Raw genomic sequence first — 19190 nt, 5'->3', positions numbered from 1 at the left:
TTTAAAACTATTGCTAAATAGTTTGAAGACGATTATTTAGGATAACAAATGTAAGCATGAAAATATGTTAGCTAAGAATTCTGACCTTTGCAAGAAAAAATATGATGTATGGTTTTTTCTTTTTCTTGTTATGAAAAATTTTCATGAAATCCAATTTGGCTTACAAATAAAGGTCTGGTTTCTTAGGACAAGCGCCTTATCTGGGCGTCGGCGTGACGTCAACGTCCCGCTGACGCCAACAAAATACTGGTTTGTTAGCTCAAGGCCTGGTTTCTTAGAACTAATATTGAGTAATANGGTGGTACAAAAAGTGGAAGGTTGCATTTGTACGGATTACTTGTGAGCAGAGTCTTAAATAAGCAATATAAACTTTTGCAATGTAAAAGTCTATTCCAGGAACAAACACAGCTATGGACATTGGAGCCTTCCATGTATCGGCAATTTCCATTAACAAATTCAGTCTATCCACAGAGCTTTGAGTTGCCAGTGTTACGTATGCGGTTTCACTGTAGCCGGCATACGCATTGCCTGTAACGACAGAATCATAGATTATGTAAGTACGTTTGCTGTCCGTTCTGGAAAAAGATTGGTTGAAGTTGAAAGGAAAACTTGATAAAAGGTTTCCAATAAGTAAAACACCATCTTTGTATGAAGGTGCTGCTACTTCACCATTTATTATGAGATTTGAAATCAGACTATCTTTTTTTGATGTCCTGGATATAAATATCATAGCAAGGATGTTGCAAAGTGTGAAGAGAGCTATAGCTGTCACATAAACGTAGATCGATGATCGACTACATGATAGGCGGCAACGCTGCCGCATAATGTGATGACACCTAGAACATACAAAAAGAAAAAAAAAGTTAAGAAAATATATAGTTATTTTAACTACATTTATGCATCAAAAGACATCATGCATCGTTAGAATTTTCATTTTGAACAACTGGCAGCAATCTGTACATCTAATTACCCGTAAAATTAACGGTAAAATTTTTTTTTTACTTTTGCGGTTTCAAAATCGTTTACAACTAGTATGATTAAAAAACCATGAATATAAAACTATACGGTTTTTTAATCATTTACAAATAGCATGGTTTTAAAACAGTAAAAAAAGAAATTTAACTCTTCACCGGAGCTAGGCTTTTCGTTTTGTAATAGGCATTTGAATTACATTTTGGTTTAGTTGTGTTTTATCAAATGAACAGCCGAGTATCATTTAAATAATTTGCTTCACCTATCGTAAAACATGGAAAATACTAGACTTTTATGTGTTATGCAGCTCTATGGTGCAGCCGTCTATGCGCCAACCTGGACTGTTAATATCGTATCTAATAATACAGGGTACAATATGGAGAGTGCAGGACACTGGAAACTCGTCATGCGTTGAAGGGAATGAAGGAAATATTGTTTTGACAACGCAGGAACTCGAGCTCATATTCTCTCAGTCATGAGATTGAGAGATTATCCTTCTAGGCTATAATTTGTAAATAGTAGCAAGGAACTAAGTGTCTTCATTAGGTGTGCCTAGTTGGTGCGATACAATTCTGGTTGTTTAAATGTATGAGGTTGTGGCATAACTAACTACCACTACAAATATTAAATACCAAATCGCTAGTATATAAGACATGTTAACTCGATTCTATCTTGAGGTACCTTTTGATAGATGAAGGTTGACGCAGTCAAAAATTAAATCCTCACAAGGTTAAGTACTTAATAAACTGTTGGCATCTTATGCATTTACATTTTTTTTATTTAACAATACTAAATTCTTTATAAAAACAAACATTTATGGACAATATAATGCTCTCGTAACTTATTACATTCACGTACATTTCATATTGACGTTCTAAAAATTTTTAAATCTCAAAACAAACTAAACATAACCGCTGTTGCCATTTTTAATTTACAATATATTTGCGCTTTTATTCGGACTAAGCATGACCGCTGTTGCCATTCTTAATTTACAATATACATGCGCTAACAAAACGGTTTTTCTCATAGTTAACAGTTTAAATACCATCCTTTCATTGTTATTTGACTGTTTTGTTTGAATATGGTAAAATAACAATATAATAAATTGTTCTTTAACCATTTTTTCCTTGAAATTTCCAACAGTTTTATACTGCGAGAAATAGCTAGAGGATGCATAAATAATGCCTTAATAAAATCAACATCTCGAAATTTGTTCAAGTAGATTGCAACGTTTGAGAAAAAATTTCCTATAATCTTAGAGATATTATTAGATTTCGCAATAATTATATAACCATGAGTCAAAAATCAACTAATTTACTAAATTTAATTCCTTAAAACTATTGCTAAGTAGTTTGAAGACGATTATTTAGAATAACAAATGTAAGCATGAAAATATGTTAGCAAAGAATTCTGACCTTTGCAAGAAAAAATATGATGTATGATTTTTTCTTTTTCTTGTAATGAAAAATTTTCATGAAATCCAATTTGGCTTACAAATAACATTATGCTGATACTAACTTCTGATTTACCGCTACAGCGAACAAATGTTAATCACCTGCATAGAAATATTTGGGAATTCTAACAGTCATTTTGGTTTTAAGAGTTTTTCTGTTTTATTTTAATGCCCTAATTTTTTGTAGCACTTGTTGATAGTGAATTTTTGTAAATGAAGGGAAACAAAAGAAACCATAACAAATTTATATTGAAAACTCAGTAATGTCAACTCTTTAATTGTGAAGCCCCTGTGGTGGCACTTATTTTGAAATGTTTATTCATAAGGTTAGCCTAAGCATCACTTTTTAAAAGTGTTACTTTTTATTAGTGCACTTAATGTTATTTTTTTAAAAAGTGATATGATTAGTATTCATTGGTACTCCCTTGGTGATGAAAAATATTTAATAGGGAAAAAAAATCACCAAGCTATTGTGAAATAAATAAATAAGTAAAAATAGAAATAAAAAAATATTTTGTAAGCAATTTCCTAAAGTTTGTTATAGATTTGAAAGCTAATGTTCGTTCTAACTCTCTTTATCTCAAAGATATTTACTTTTAAAAACAATAAATATTAATTGAGCATTTTTGTTTTGTTTAAAAAATTAGACATTGAACATGACATTTATGGATACTGGATCCTACTTCATCAAAGACTTTTTAACTGTTTTGGAGAGCAAGACTGCCACTATCATTACTGTGGATGTCATATTCTTTTACATTTCCAGAGAAAATAATAGACTTTCCATTTTTAAGTTGGATCTCTCTGCTTGTATTCCACCTAGTTTCACTAATGCCAAGAATTTCAATTTTATATCTTTTCATTTCAGATTCAACTTGGAAAAGTTTTTCAGTTTCATATAATGTAGAAGTATCCATTTTATCACTAAATCTTCTTGGAAGAGAAGATTTCCATCCAATCACCTTATATGACATATATACATATGATAGAATCACAATATTAAGTGGCAAAATAGAAAGCAAATTTCCTTGCAATTTTCCTTTTTCCTGTGGTGTTAGACTAAGTAATGGCTGTATTTATTCTTAAATTAATATCCTGATAAATGTCTTACATAAGAGCAAATTTTTTCTGCCATATAAAACTAAAATTAATTAATGAATTTGTTCAAATATTAATGAATTAATATTTGAAAAAAAAAACTGTATTATTATCAAGTGTCATCCACCACAAGTTTAAAAAAAATGTATTTGAACTTGAGTGGTTGAATAAAAAGTATTTTATTAACGATTAAAAATTTGAATAAGACATATAAATAAATATATATAGGGAGAGTGTGAACTAATAGTAGAAATTGAAAAATAGACTAAAGCTGAAAAAAGAACAGTGTGTGATCTGACGAGGATTCATTCCCAGTTGAAACTAAAAAAATATTTATATCATTATCAATTGATACAAAATTTTAACCAGCTCTTCTTTTCATTTCATCAGTCACATTATACATTGCGATGAATCATTCAAAATCAATACAGTGTTACATTTCTTCATTGTAGATTATAAACATGTCTAAATGTAACACTATCCTATTATCCTATCCTCTAATCAAGAGTCATGTTATAAAGCGCTATATGGAGCTCTATATATGTTGTGCTCTTCATATATCATAGAAGAGCTGCCAACAGTTTCTCACGCGATCTCACCGCTTCATGTTCAACTGAGCGTGCAAGCTCCATAGGCTCACACGCATCACAGACTTCTGGACAATGAGTGGACTTAAGAATCGTCTATCATTTCTCCAATGATTTTTTAATTGCTCTCACATATTAAGAGAGAGAGAGTGACTATGTATGCACGCCTTCACCAAATTCGATCAGTTGGACAAACTTTTGGTTTCAGTTTGATTTTTTGATGGTCCAAAGGATTCTGTGACGTGAATTTGGAATGATTCTATGAATTAGTGATTTTTAAGGCACGTGGCATAATGTTTTAAACTGAAGAGATGATTACTTCCACTTCATGTTATAATTGTTTTAAAAAAAACCCTCATAAAATAAGCATATTTATTTTTCCTTTTGATTCTCTTTTTATTTATCGATATAAAATTAATTTGTATTTGTTTATAATTTTTTAATATATTTAGTTTTTTTGTTGCTTTCAACTTGTTTTGTATTAATAAATATCAATTTTAAAAATATTAATAAGAAGCTCATTGAAATGTGTGATTATTAAGTGTACTCCTTTGTCGAGTTTATTCTTGGCTGAATTGGCACACTCCATTGACCCACACGCATCACAGACTTCTGGACAATGAACGGACTTAAGAATCATCTATCATTTCTCCAATGTTTTTCTAATAATTGCTATCGCATATTATGAGAGAGAGAGAGAGAGAGAGAGTGACTATGTAAGCACGCTTTCACCAAATTCGATTAGTTGGACAAACTTTTGGTTCCAGTTTGATTTTTGATGTTCCGGAGGATTCTGTGACGGGAATTTGGCATGATTCTATGAATTAGTTATTTTTAAGACATGTGGCATGGTGTTAAAAAGTGAAGAGATGATTACGTTAACATTATAAGGGTTAAATAAGCATAAAAAAAGCACTTTTTTTAAACTTCAATTCTCTTTTTATTTATCCATATAAGGATAACTTGTGTTTCTTCATTATTTTTTAATGTATTTGATTTTCTTATATTTTTCAACCAAATACAAAAATAAAAATATTAATAATAAGCTAATTTCATCGTAGGATAAAGTGCACACTTTTGTCGGGTTAATTCTTGGGTTCATTGTTAATATGTTTTGACACCTACATAGATTATTTTATAGGTGTCTTGGGATATTCATCCACTTTTAGATGCACGTGGATAAATTTTTTAAAAACTTTTTTCCGCACATGCGCTGTATAAAGCAACTACTTCAATTACTCTTATCTGTTTCAGTTTTTATTATTATTTTTTTAATTTTAAGGCAATAATTTCGTTATCGGTTTAAAATTGATTCAAACGCTTTGTTTAATTTTTTTTTTAATATTTAAGCTATAGCAAAAGTGGTAGTAGAGCTAGTATATTCGCCAAGTTTCAGACATTTACCAAAGGTCTAGTCATGCTAGGTCTGGTTAAGTGCCATTGCCCGGGACACATTTGCCAGGTATATCATACACTGATGCTTTTTTAAGGTTCAGTGCCATTGCCCGGGACACATTTGCCCGGTATACCCTACACTGATGTTTTTTTAAGGTCAAGTGACACTGCCCGGTATACCCTACACTGATGTTCTTTTTAAAGTCAAGTGCCATTGCCCGGTATATATTTGCCCGATACTCCAAACACTGATGTTTGTTCTAATCTATCGTCAGTAAGTATTAAAATATCGAATAAGTGTAATTATATCCACGAATAAATTAATATCAAATCGGATGTATTAAATATTTCGGACATTCACCAAAGCGACTAATTTGATTGTCAACATTCACCGGTGAAAGTCAACAACCACCGATTTCGGTCATTCACAGTAACATGCACATCATTTACATAATAACCTCATCAGGATGATTATTTCATACTTTGCCTAAATAGCATCCGGCATTTCAAGAAATAAAAATAATTGGTTTTGTTGGCGATGATCTCGTAAGGCGATAAAGAATCATGCATAGTACAGGTAGGGAAGATATTAACCTCGAAGGAAAAGTGAATGAATAACCCAAGGAACCGTTTTATTTGCTTCAAACAATCAAAATCTAAAAATAATAGCAGTACTATATCATAATGTTATGAACACTCTGAAGTTATTTAAGTATTTTGGAAAAACTATGAAATTTCTATAAAAGGGTTTTCAATAAAAGAGTGATGGATGCATTTTTATGCTCCTTTATAAAAATAATCCAAAAATTATAATGCGATGCGCTTTTCAATAAATTTCTGAAGGATCCGTTGAAAAACAAAGCAGATAAAAACGAGAAATAGTAAACGTTATCAAGTAAAAGAGTTCCTTTTTAATTATTTTAGTTCACACTCCCCCTATATAAATTTATATGTCTAGCTCAAATTTTCAATCATTAATAAAATACTTTTTATTCATTAACTCAAGTTCAAATACATTTATTTAAACTTGTAGTGAATGACACTTGATGTTAATACAGTTTTTTCAAATATTAATTCATTACTTAAATTTAATTAATTAGTTTTAGTTTTATATAGACAGCGCAGTAGTTTTAAATGTTCTCTTAAAGATTTAAACTCACCAGCCGCCACTTTTCGAGACAATCTTTTTCCAAGGCCTCTTTAAATTTTTTTAAGCAAACGCTTATAAAAACGATTAAAAATAGCTTTTTTTACATTATTTATTTTTCATATGGTACGCATTTATTCGGATCGTAAATTAATTGAAACTTCCCCCAGATCAATGTTTTTATATTTGAACTTTTATTTGGAAATTTTTACTGAAAATTACCCTTGCGTAAATAAGAGTAATCGGCTTGAAACTTATAAGTAGAACGTAAAATGACTTTTAGCCAAATTATTTAAAAACATTCTGCATTATTGTAGCATTATATTCATGATAAATATTAATTCATTACTTACATTCATTACAATCAAAATAATTTGCTAGAAATTTGAAAAAAAGAAGCTCAACTTCTAAAAAACTTTAAAAAAAAAAAAGAATTTCTTTACTTTGCTTAGAACAGTAAGCAAAATGTTCACTATAGAATTGTTTATTAATTTTTTTCTTTATAAATTGTGAAATATCTGCTGATAATAGCAGAGAACTTATGAGGAGCTAAATATGTATTGATTTTTCAAACCAATATAAAATTATTATTTTTAAGGTCTACTCGATATTTAAAAAAAATTTCTTCAGTAAAAGGGCTTATCCGCTAGAAAGTCCCAACGTAATTAACGTAAGTAAACAACGCTCATTGGGGGGCAACAGGGTCTACGTTGGGGACATGGGAGTTGAATAATATAGTATTAAAGTATATACAGTAGTTAAATAATGTAGTGCTTGGGTAGCAAAGTAAAATTTTAAAAAAAATTCCTGTGAAAGCAATTTGATGCCTTAAAAACGAACGCACCCCTGGATTTTAAACTTTACCTTTTATATGAAAAATTCCGTGAGCTATTTGTGTAAGAAATTATGATTAAAATTCAAATCTAATATAAGATCGCTAATTCACTCATATAATGAACCTGACATTATTATAACTTCATTAAACGACGAAGAATAAAATGGGCAGGCCACGTTATCAGAATGGATGAAAGCCGCACCACAAAAAGAGTTTTCAATGCCAGACCAGTTGGCACACGAAAATGAGGCAGACCGAATTTGAGATGGATAGATGGTCTAGAAAAAGACCTTTTGGTCTTAAAAACTGGAAAACTCTAGCAGGAAAAAGGTTAGCCTGGAAGAAACTTCTTGAGTCTTCTTCTTCCAAGGCCCACCCTTGGTTTTCGAGCCATTGATGATGATGAAAGTATAAATAGTAGTTAATAATATAGTACTTGGATCGCAAAGTAAAATTTAAAAAAGAAAAAAAAAGTCCGTTAAAGTAATTTGATGTTTGGAAAACAAAAGCTAGCTGGGATTTTCAACTTTACCTTTTATATGAAACAATCCATGGACTATTTTTCTAGGAAATTAAGATTAGTTTAAGATAAGATTTAAATCTAACAATAAGATCGCTAATTTGCACCTTCAGTAAAAAAGTACTTTAGTTTGATAACATTTTAATGAGATGAAGTTTATTATAATGTTACCCGATCAAAAAGCTCAAGTAGAAGAAAGTGATAACTTTTGTTTTGAAAAATATAACAGAGCAGAAGGTTGACATTTCCATCAGAGTTCATGAATGTCATCTTGCTAAAAAAGAAATGTAGATTACTTTACATTTTAATATAATGAGGTCATCATACTAAATTTTAATTAGCTGAACGAGTCTCAGAGATGATGCCTTTGACTTATTTTACTCTTGGTTGAAATTGTTCAATCTTTTGTGGAATTTATAACTTTTTTTTGATATTAATGCTTGAAATAATTAAAATATAGTTAAGGCCTTTTATTGAAATACTTATGTTGAGTTTGAATGTTTTTTCAATTTTTATAAATACGCCACTACATGAATTCAAGTATGTGAATTACATCTAATAACTTATCAAAAAACAGTCCGGACATAACAGTATATTAAATAAATAAAAGAAGCGTTTATTTGCAAAATTTTCCCTTTTAATAAAATACTTGTAACAGGAAAAATGATTGAATAGATTACATTCATATCAAAATGTTATAAAAATGCCCGAAACCTTATTTTGATTGGTTTTAAATCAGATTTATTCTCTATCTCATAATATAGTGCAGAGTATTTATTATTTAATTCCATTATTTGACATGTTAATATTTCTGATAAAAATATTCAGAAGAGCTAAAAGGGCAATGTTTTCGATCTAAAAATAAAATATTAGGCGCACGTGCTCCAAACTTTTTTTTTACAAGTTGAATATTTCGATCACAAAACACGAATTCGCTTGACACACCCCGACTACCTCGTAACTGTAACTGTAATCATGCTCATCAGCGAATGAAAATAACTATAGAAAAGGGAAAGTTAATGGCGTAAATCATTTCCATGCTCCGTTACGAATGGATAAGTACTCAGGTTGATTATAAATATCTATATATAAACCCCACTTGGGCTTAAATTCCAATGCATACTGGGAATATAAATGTAATCTTTCAAATAAAAATGGTACTGACAGACTTCATTGGCAATGTGAATTAATGCATTTCCAAGAAAATAACTTTTTTGTCATCAGGGATATCCACAAATGATCGCAACGGTTATAGATTACTATCGATAACAGTGTATTTATGTTTTCTTTTTACTGTACGGAAGCCGTAATTGATCTCACGCATTAAATAAATGTAACATTGATTTAGCTGTAGCCGAGATATTGGCGATGGTTCAAGTTTATTTGTACATTTAATATTTAACCATTTGTTTGGAATAATTTCAGTTTGCCTTTAGTTATTAATTTACTAGAATCTGTAATAAATGAGCCAGAGTGGCTCAGGGGATAGAGCGTTCCTCTCCCAATGAGTTGAGCCTGGGTTCGAATACCAGTGATGGCAGTAGGTTTTTACGAATCCCGTACCCGAGTTAAACCGGCTTGCACCACAGTGCCAACGAAAAAGAACCTCAGTGGTAGGCTTATCATCAGAGCTTATTATCTTAGAGTCACCTTGTCTTTAGGCTAACCCTGGTAGGGTTTTGTGGTTTTCCTTTCTTGTAACGCAAATGTGGGTTAATTCTATCAAAAAATCCTCCACAAAAGTCAATTTTTCCTAATACCGGGTCCAGGAGTTCCCATGTTTTCTGGATTGGTTTCAAAATTACAAGTGTTCGAAGTTGAACATTGGTAGTCGTAAACTCAATAAAAATTGAGTCGTCCTCTCAATGACAGTGATGAAATCTGTAATAAATTGAATATTCTTGCTAAAACAGGCATAAGTGAAGGAAAATGGTGAGATATCAGATCGGAAAATTTTCCTTGATGATGTAATTTCGCTGCTTAAACAGGTTTTTATAGCAACCCTTTCAGCTAATGTTTACTTTTCCAAACTGGCAACAACGTTTCTAAAAAGATGCTGTTCGTCTTATGAAGAATGCTAACACCATTCTTCAATGTGGATGAAGCGTGAGAAATCAACTTCTTGGAGCAAGCGTGGCTATATCTTTATTACTCAAGGCATACATTTTTTAAATAGTAACTTAACTTTTTTTAATAATGTGACATATTTCTGCTACACCATTTGCCTCTTCAATTAAAATAACATGGAAGGAGAATATTATTCAAATTTCAAAAAATAATAACAGATAATATTATAATGTTATTACTATATTTATATAATAATATATTACTATAATGCATATTAAATGTGAAGCATTATATTTTTATGTAGGAATAATGTAAAGTGGATGTTATTATCGGAATGGTGATTGAATCTGCAATGCCCTACAGTAAATTTGCAAAAAGTCTACACACATGCTTGCTTGAGACCTTTGCATGTTGTTCTAGAACTCCCACGTCTTCATATACATTTCAGCCAATCAGATTCTGGTAATTTTATGAATTGATTAATTTTATTTCCAGAACGATAACTCTTCATATTATGTTGTAGTTTCAGTCAGACAGTATTATCAAAATATAGCTGTATAGCGTATTCCCCGACCTGTTTAGAAGTCATACTTGTTGAGTTCGTAATTATATGTGGACAAACAAGGCAATGTAAATGAATGATTAAAAAACTTACATATAAATGCAAACGTTTATATAGAAATACGACGAAAATCAAATATTTAAGGAAATGTTCTGTTGTAGTTATGCTACTGCCTTTAGTATATGTAACTAGGGATATACGATCTTGCATAAATTTTTCAGTTAGTACTGGACAGTAGCATCAATATTATATCAGATATCAATGATGGTTGTCTTGATGTTTGTCAACTTTAGCGAAGACTCAAAATTTCTACTATTGGTATAAACAGTACAGGCCCACTGAAGGAGATCCTTCCACGTTTTATTGAGGACTGAGATTAAGAGAAAGGACAAGTTATTTCCTGTCAAGCACCTTATTACCCTAAAATCATTGAGGTGTAGATAGTATACCGTAAATAGAGACGTTGTTCTGTTGGAAAATTAAACTGGTGTCAGTAATTCTCAGTGCGAGTGACAGTAAAAAGCTTTCAACGATTTTTTTATAGCCTCTAGCCTTCGGTGTCTTTTGGGAATAACCAGGTAAACTTTACCCCATATCGCAATCTTCCCACGCGAGCCGTGGTGGCTTAGGGGATGAAGCGTTCGCCCTCCAATGAGTTGAACCGGGTTCGAATCCCAGCGATGTCTGGTCGATACGAATTTCGCAAGCAGCTCGCGCCGATCACAGTGCTGACATAAACTATCCTCAGTGGTAGACGGATCTCGGGTTAGAGTCCCCTTGCCGTCAGGCAAACTGTAGGAGATTTTCATGGTTTCCCTCTACATGTAACGCAAATGCGGGTTAGTTTCTTCAAAAAGTCCTCCACGAAGGCAAATTTCTAATAAATACTTGATCCAAGAGTTCCCTTGTCTTTTGGTTAGGGTTAAAAATTACAAAGTTACGGAGTTGAACATTATTAGTCAGAAACCCAAAAAATTGGGTCTGCTGTTCAACGACGGTTATAAAATAAAATAAAATCTTCCCAGATTATTAAAGAGCTTCCATCTTGTTATCTATTGAAAATAATTCTTTTTCTTCCCATTTATAATTTTATTTTCATATTTTTGAATCAATAGTGCAGCAAAAAATGTAACTGCAGCCGGTGTTGAAAGCCATCCTCAAACAAAAAGTATAGACACTTGTCTAGTATCTATAAATTTTCTTAATATATATATCTTGTTTTTATTAGTTTGTTTTGTGTGGAGTTACGGCAAGTAAATTTATTTCCCTTTTTAAATTTAATCGAACATTTGTAGGTTGACTCAGATTAACATTTACGGATCAGAGAGCCAAGCTCGAATTTTGCAGTTGAACTGGCCACATTCTTGTAGCAAAAAGGGGCACAAATATCAACAGATGAGTATCTAAACCTTGTTGAAAGTATACTCAGATACGTTGCTAGTGTAACTGGCGAATGTAGTAGTCGTCGTTTCGATTGATTTTCTTACTTTTTCTTATACCAACACATCTTTCTATTACTATATGTTCTATTACTATATGTTCTATTACTATATGTTCTATTACTATATGTTCTATTGCTATATGCTCTATTTTTCTACAATAATGGTTGTAGTGTGTTTATAGAATTATTATTATTTTTTAGGAAATGCTTAATCAGCTACCGTTTCAGTATGCAATTATTTAAAAATAAATTTAGATAAAAGATTAATAACACTTTTTTATTAGAAAAAAAATATTTAAATTTCGAGATTAACAGAGGTAATACCAATATAACCCTCCATATACATTAAATACTCAAAAAGAGGTAATTTAAACCGCTTAGAAAAATTATCATTAATACTCCCGTCATTTTAAGAAGTATTATCAATTTCAACGATACATTTATATTAATTAAGGTATTGTTACATTGTATTTTTGTTTTAGATCTTTTAAAATACATTAATCGTGCTTAACAAATACTTCATACTTAGAAATATATTTTTTGCAGTTATTATTAATAATAACAGAAGTGTTCCATATAATTTGTTATGTGGACACTTTTATTTTAGTTTATTAAATAAATTTTATGGTTATTCAGAAATTCGTTATTATCTTTCAAGAATTTCTTCTATCTTCGCCTTTCGATTAGGAAATATTTTAAGTAATTTTTCCTCAAATTCGTATTTTTAAAATGAGGAATTTACCTTATTGAAACCAGTTTTCCTAAACTGGGATAACTTTGTGCAACTCTTTAAATTTAGAAAAAATATTTTTGGGGATTAAATGCTTAAGATTTTGATTTCTTGATTGATTGAATTTAATGAATGTTCATTTTTCTGTACAGCATGAAAAGATCGAGCTCAAAATTATTGAACAATAATCAATAAAATTACAAAATGAGGCTGTTAAAATTGATATAAAACCTGCTGGATCGATAAAAATATAACAAATGATTTGCTTCTAATCAAGTGAGAAATAATTCACCCTACTTGTAAAAGAAAGTATTTCTTATTTCTGCTCCCTTCATTATTCGTTAGAAAAACCATTAATAATCTCTTCTGAATAATTATTATCATATTAATTAAGAACTTACTATAAGAGAGTCATTAGTTACTTTTGTCGTAAACCCATATAGTTCATTAACTATAATTTAGGTTTTTTTTTTCTCTTTTCTTTTGTTTTTCACCTTACAGCTCGACTGTCATATGGAAAATAATGAGTAAAAAAACTGCAAAAAGTGTATGATTTTGTGATGACTGATGAAAAATGTCCTAAATTTTTAATTAATTATTTTGCCATTCTGTTGCCCTTTTTGTAAACATTAAAAAAGTAATATTTTGTAAATCGATCTATAAATTCCTAGAACAGAACTAAAAACTGCAGTTTATTTTTAAAAACTTCGAAATCAGGAACATATCTAGATTTTAAGGATGTAATTTAATAGAAAACAAAAACATTTTCATTTGACATATTATGGCCTGTATTCGATCAATATAAAATATTGTTCGTGAATTAATATATCACATTCTTTTTTCTTATTAATGCAAGCAGCAACAGCAAGTATTTCCCTCATGTGAAAGCGAGATGATGTTACCATCATGAAAAGTTTAGCAAGAGAAATCCTCAATATATCTATCATGCATAATATTTCATAACGGAACTCATTTTTCCATAAATAGTAAGTATTTTTATAGGTAGTAAATATAATAATTACTTATATAGGCTAATATGATAGGGTTGAATGCAAGGTGGTAGCTTGCTTTCTCTATCATACCAATTAACACGGATATGGCTATGATGGCCATATCTGTATTCATAATATCCGTATTCTAATTCTGCCGAATACCATTTGTATACAGAAATTGCATTTGACAGAAAAGATGACACGTTTTCATTCACGTGTTTAGGTTGGTCGTAGAGCTGGATGTTAATTGATTGCTGTGAAATAATTGAAGATGCTCTTATCGGTGATGTGGCATCAAGGGTAGCAATTCCATGGTTACCACGCAGGTGATCCATATTGCAGAAAATGTCATCGAACTGTTCAAGAACATACTTACTGTCTCGCAAGTTACACTATTTTATGACTCTTGGCTCGTAATGCAGCTGTACGCTCCCTCGTGGCGATGCTGATAAGGAGTCGGTCTTCTTGGTTGTTAGTAGTGAGAATGAAAGGAAATCCAGGACACTCTTCGTTACTTTTCTGAACCCATCGATACCATACTCTAAAGATGATATCTTGGTTGAAATGAGCAATAATAATGAAGTGTGATTAACTAAAACCACGTAATCTGTATTCTCTCCTTAATCACAAAATCAGACACGTGCTATAAGTATTTCTCCGACTTACTCGAAGCTTTATAATAACTTTTTAAGCCGAAAATAATTCGAGTGTTAATTAAATCTGAGAAAACTTCTGTGAAACTTCTGCTTTTTATACACGTTATAGGTGTCGCTATTGCTATACTTTGCTTTACATAAACGTACTGAAAATAAAATCGTTTTCATATCTAACTTTGTTTTACCTGTCATAAGAATTTCAAGACCACTGGGCTGGCTATTTTCCTGGTAAAGTAATTTTAATGGCCAGCAGCTTATTCTTGACGAAGTTCTCTCTAGTATAAACAAATGGCAGTACAATAAGAGGCGTTTATAACTTCCTCTTGATGATACGAGTGGATTGATTTACATTAATCTGAGCTGCTATGACGTCATACGATGACTACAGGGATCCCGGTTTTGATAGTCTTAGGATACTGGATGAATTCAGGTTAACTTTGAACTTACCTAAAATAATTAATGAACGAAACGAATAATAAACATAACGAATTAAAATAATTAAATATTAAAGAGCGTGAAGAAACTGATTTTTTTAATTAAATAGAGTTGTAAGCTAACAAACATCACTCGTAAACATTTGGGGGAAAAACAGAGACGTCTATAGTTTAATTTATAAGCGTGCCTGATATTGAATATTTCGCCTTGTGCGGTATTAAGCATGAAAAGAGTAATAGAGATTTTTGAATGATTCCCAGGATCTAAGGGAGAGACAGAGTAAAAGAGATATACACGTGCACAGATAGACTCTTCATTTTATTACCATAAATATACTGCATTTCTTAAGAAAAAACGTATTGCAATTTATCGATTTTTGCTGCAAATTCCTTTGTAAAAGAACATGTATAACTATATAACTTTTTAAGGAAAAAAATAAAACATTCCCTTAACAACTAGTTCCAAGTAGATGTATCATAGAGGTTAAGATTCAACAATTTCGTGCCCAACGGGATGATAGAAGCAGTGTGGTCAGCTTCGTGTGCCAGCCACTTTTACCTCCAATTTGAAATTGGTACCCATTAATCTAAAGCTGGATGGGATTCGATCTACAATCGGGGATAGAACGCATAGTTATGCGCATTCTTCATACTTGAAATTCAGAGACTTAACGTATCCGCTTATTCAAAATAAATGCTTATCTATAAAATACAATTTTTTGCAAAAGAAATCTTATCACTATTTAGAAGAAACTCGCTATCGTTAAGTCATTTAATTTTGGAAATTTCAAGGATTTCATTTGTACCTGTTAATGTAATTGTTACTTTCCATACTACACTGTTAGAAATTTCTACTGAGATTTATTTGATGTAAACTTTACTGTTACTTGACGGGACTGACTGCGGTAGGCTATTTTATCTCAATTTTGGCTATTTAAGACAAGAGGACTGATCTCTCAATTTCATGACTGAGTCCCAACATTGACACCTCAATATTTCTTACATTCCCTTCAACCCAACCGTTTTCAGTATCTCGCAGTCCCCTATTTTTGACCCTGGACTATTAGAGTGCGATACTATCGTTTATGCATAGATGACAATACCATAAAGCTGCTTAACACAAAAAAATGTCTAATATTTCTATCTCTTACGATAGGTGAAACAACCAGACTAACAACCAGATAAACAGATGAAACAACCAGATAAGTTAAACCACATTCCATGGTTCATTAGAAAAAACTCAACTAACTACAGCCTAACTGTCAAGTCCTTTACCTAACGAAAAACTTAGCTCCTAAGCCCAATTACATTTCTTTTATATAGTTTAAAAACTATGCTAGTTATAAATGGTTAAAAAAACCCATATAGTTTGGCGTTAATGGATTTTAACGATACTAGATGTAAACGGTTTTAAAACCGTAATAGTAAGAATGTTTTTTTTACCAAAAGTTTTACGGTTAGAAAGATTGCTGTCTTTTATTTTACCGTAACCTTAGAATCAAAATAGAATGAAAAACTTTAGAGAGAAATGCGTGTATAACGGATAGTTTATGATAGCTAAATTCATATTTTATGTAAATAACGTTTTGCATTTACTTCATGTTTGATGGATTTATCTAATTCATGGAAAAACAACAGTCACTTTACATCGTTTAACAGTAACTTTAAGCCGTGACATGATTTGTTTGCTTTGAAAAATAAGATTAAAAGCTCGTACTTTCTTGTAAGGGAAGGAACTTTGATTAAAAGTGTATCAACTCACGGTCAAGACTGCGATTTCAGAACTTCATAAAGTATGCTAAACAGGCAACAGGAAGCTCTTGCTATTAATAACTACACTGTTGTAAATTTCTCGAAAAAAATGGCTAAATAACAATTTATTGAATGGTTATTTTGCCATATTTAATCAAAACTTCCAAATAACCATAAATAAAATGGTAATCAAACTGTTAAGTTTGAGAAAAACTGTTTATTAACTGCTTTCACTTAATACGGTTAAACGACCGGAATTTTATCGCACCAACTAGAATCACATCATAAAGCTACTTAGTTCTTTTCATCTGCGTACATGTCACAGCCGAGTGGGCTTATCTGTCTATCTCATGACCGGCAGAACAGGGGTTCGAGTCCTAGTGTTGACACTACAATATTTCCTCCATTCCTTTCCAGTGTCCGGCACTCTCCAATGCCCATTACCTTACAAGAAGCAGAGCTCCTATGTCTAGTTAAATAATTACTTTTTTTAAGTTTTTGAAAAATGCTAGTTGTAAATGGTTAAAAAACCGTATAGTTTTGTATTCATGGTTTAATAACCATACTTTTTGAAAATGGTTTCAAAACCATGAAGGAAAAAAATGTTCTTTACCGTAAACTTTACGGTTAGACGGATGGACAGACAGCTGCCAGTTATTTTACCATAATTTTAGAATGAAAATTTTAACAGTGTATAAATTAATGGAAATGGTACAAAGAGATACAAGAGTTCCCTATCTAATGCATAAAATAACGTTTTACAAATCATATTACATGTTGTCTCTATATGCAACAGTAGTAGTGGTAATTGCACATTAAATTGTTTTAGAATTAATTTTAAAAAAAGAGAATTTTACTTATTCCATCATGAAAATATGAAATAATAAATGATAATTAAAGTTTTTGCAACATTCTAGAGTTAATAGAAGAAAATACAATTGCATTTTATTATACAGAAAAATTTGTTCCTATGATTTTCTATTATTTTTAAAATATAAATTTGTCCTTTACGAATTAACTTGGATTATTTTAAGACATATTTTAATAACTTCTGATTTCTTTTAAAATGAAAAATTTGAGAAACATTATGAATTTATGGAATGGTCGAAATATTTAAACATAATGAGCTATACAAATTTTAACTGTCTCGTTTTAAAGTGCAATGTGTAATTTTCCATGAACTTCATCGACAATTACAATAAAACTCAACTTTGTCTAAAATTTACTGATTATTTCATTAATTGTTTTCATTTTAGCTACAGTTTAATGAGTCCAAAGTTTTGTAAACTCTGTTAAGCTTTTTATATTAAAATACATAAAGATGTAACTGAGTATTTATTTAGAAAATAATAAAGATATTACTTTTAATTGAAAAATCCTGTATGAAACAGTATTTAAAAATATCGATTTATATTTAACTTTCCGAGCGTTAGGGGCATCTGGAAATGATTATTATAGAATTTTCTAATCTAATTAAATAATACAAGGGTAAACGTACTCCGAGAAAAAAAGTATGGTCAAAACTACCAGAATACAGTAACATTTACCATGTTTTTGACTCCATTGGAACACCAATTGACTCGGTAATTTCTACCGAAGCGCTTAGGTAATGATTTCAGTAAATTAACAATAAATAGTGTAATAAATATGTGATAAAATTTAGTAATTTTATCATAATACTTAAGAGCATTGCATAAAATTTATTCCTCCATTTATATTTAATTTTCAGTTTTGTATTTTTAGTAAACGTGTTGTGATAAGAACTATAATTTTGAAAACCAGAATTTCTGATTAAGTGTTACCATATGAACTAAAAAATTACCAAATGGATGGTTTAAATACCGTATATTTTAATTTTTATTACAAAAAAAATTTTTTGCACCAGAAATGTCATTAACTTACAGTACGGTTATTTTACCGGAATTTTTTTCCGTGTAAGGAAGTAAGTAAATAAGGAAAGGTTTCTGATCAAGCATTTAAACGTTGTTAAGACATTTGGGGGAATGTAAAGTGAGTTTGAACTGTTATATACAACAAATACCTACTAAAAGAAAAGCATTTCGGGATATATGTTTTTGTTTTTAAAAGTTTACTGATCACAATTTTTTCTTATGTTTTAGCTATTTTTTTCAACTGGATTTTAAACTCCTTATTTCATTATTATTTCATGTTTTTATTTTATTAGAACTAAGTTTAAATATATTTGTTCCAAAATTTTTAACAAACACCAATTATAATTTGAAACTGATTTTTGGCAGGAAAATTTTAAAACAATGTATCTACTTTGTTTGTTTACTAATCATTTTGCTATCGTAATTTAAACTTTTTCTTTTTCTTTTAGCTTTTCAAAAGGCTATTTAAATGATTAAATAGTACATTTAGCTTTTATTCTTAAATGTATGAGCAAACAATATTGTAGAACAATACATGTGCGTGATATCAGTCGTAAACATGTAATATTCAATAATTCATGAAAAATGACGCATTGACCGAATGCTGAATGAAAAACAAAGTATTATCAGATGAAAGAGCTTTAGCAATGAGTTTTG

General features: G+C 30.6%; 1 protein-coding gene across 2 annotated transcripts in view; it reads right to left on the bottom strand.

Moving 5' to 3' along the window:
* LOC107444584 (beta-1,4-glucuronyltransferase 1) overlaps window positions 1-19190 on the bottom strand; it is a 34596-nt gene that overhangs the window by 9585 nt on the left and 5821 nt on the right. Inside the window, exon 2 of one of the 2 annotated variants that reach the window (XR_006224688.2) lies at window positions 304-836. The exons of the other annotated variant lie outside the window; for it this stretch is intronic. The gene's annotated coding sequence lies outside the window, so the exon portion shown is untranslated. Of the gene's footprint in view, window positions 1-303; window positions 837-19190 lie in introns of those variants that run through there. 2 annotated transcript variants of the gene reach the window in all.

The sequence above is a fragment of the Parasteatoda tepidariorum genome, chromosome 4, assembly GCF_043381705.1.
Source record: "Parasteatoda tepidariorum isolate YZ-2023 chromosome 4, CAS_Ptep_4.0, whole genome shotgun sequence".
Classification (NCBI taxonomy): Eukaryota; Metazoa; Arthropoda; class Arachnida; order Araneae; family Theridiidae; genus Parasteatoda; species Parasteatoda tepidariorum.
Note: the sequence above shows the minus strand (reverse complement) of the source record. Positions and strands in the feature narration are given on the sequence as shown.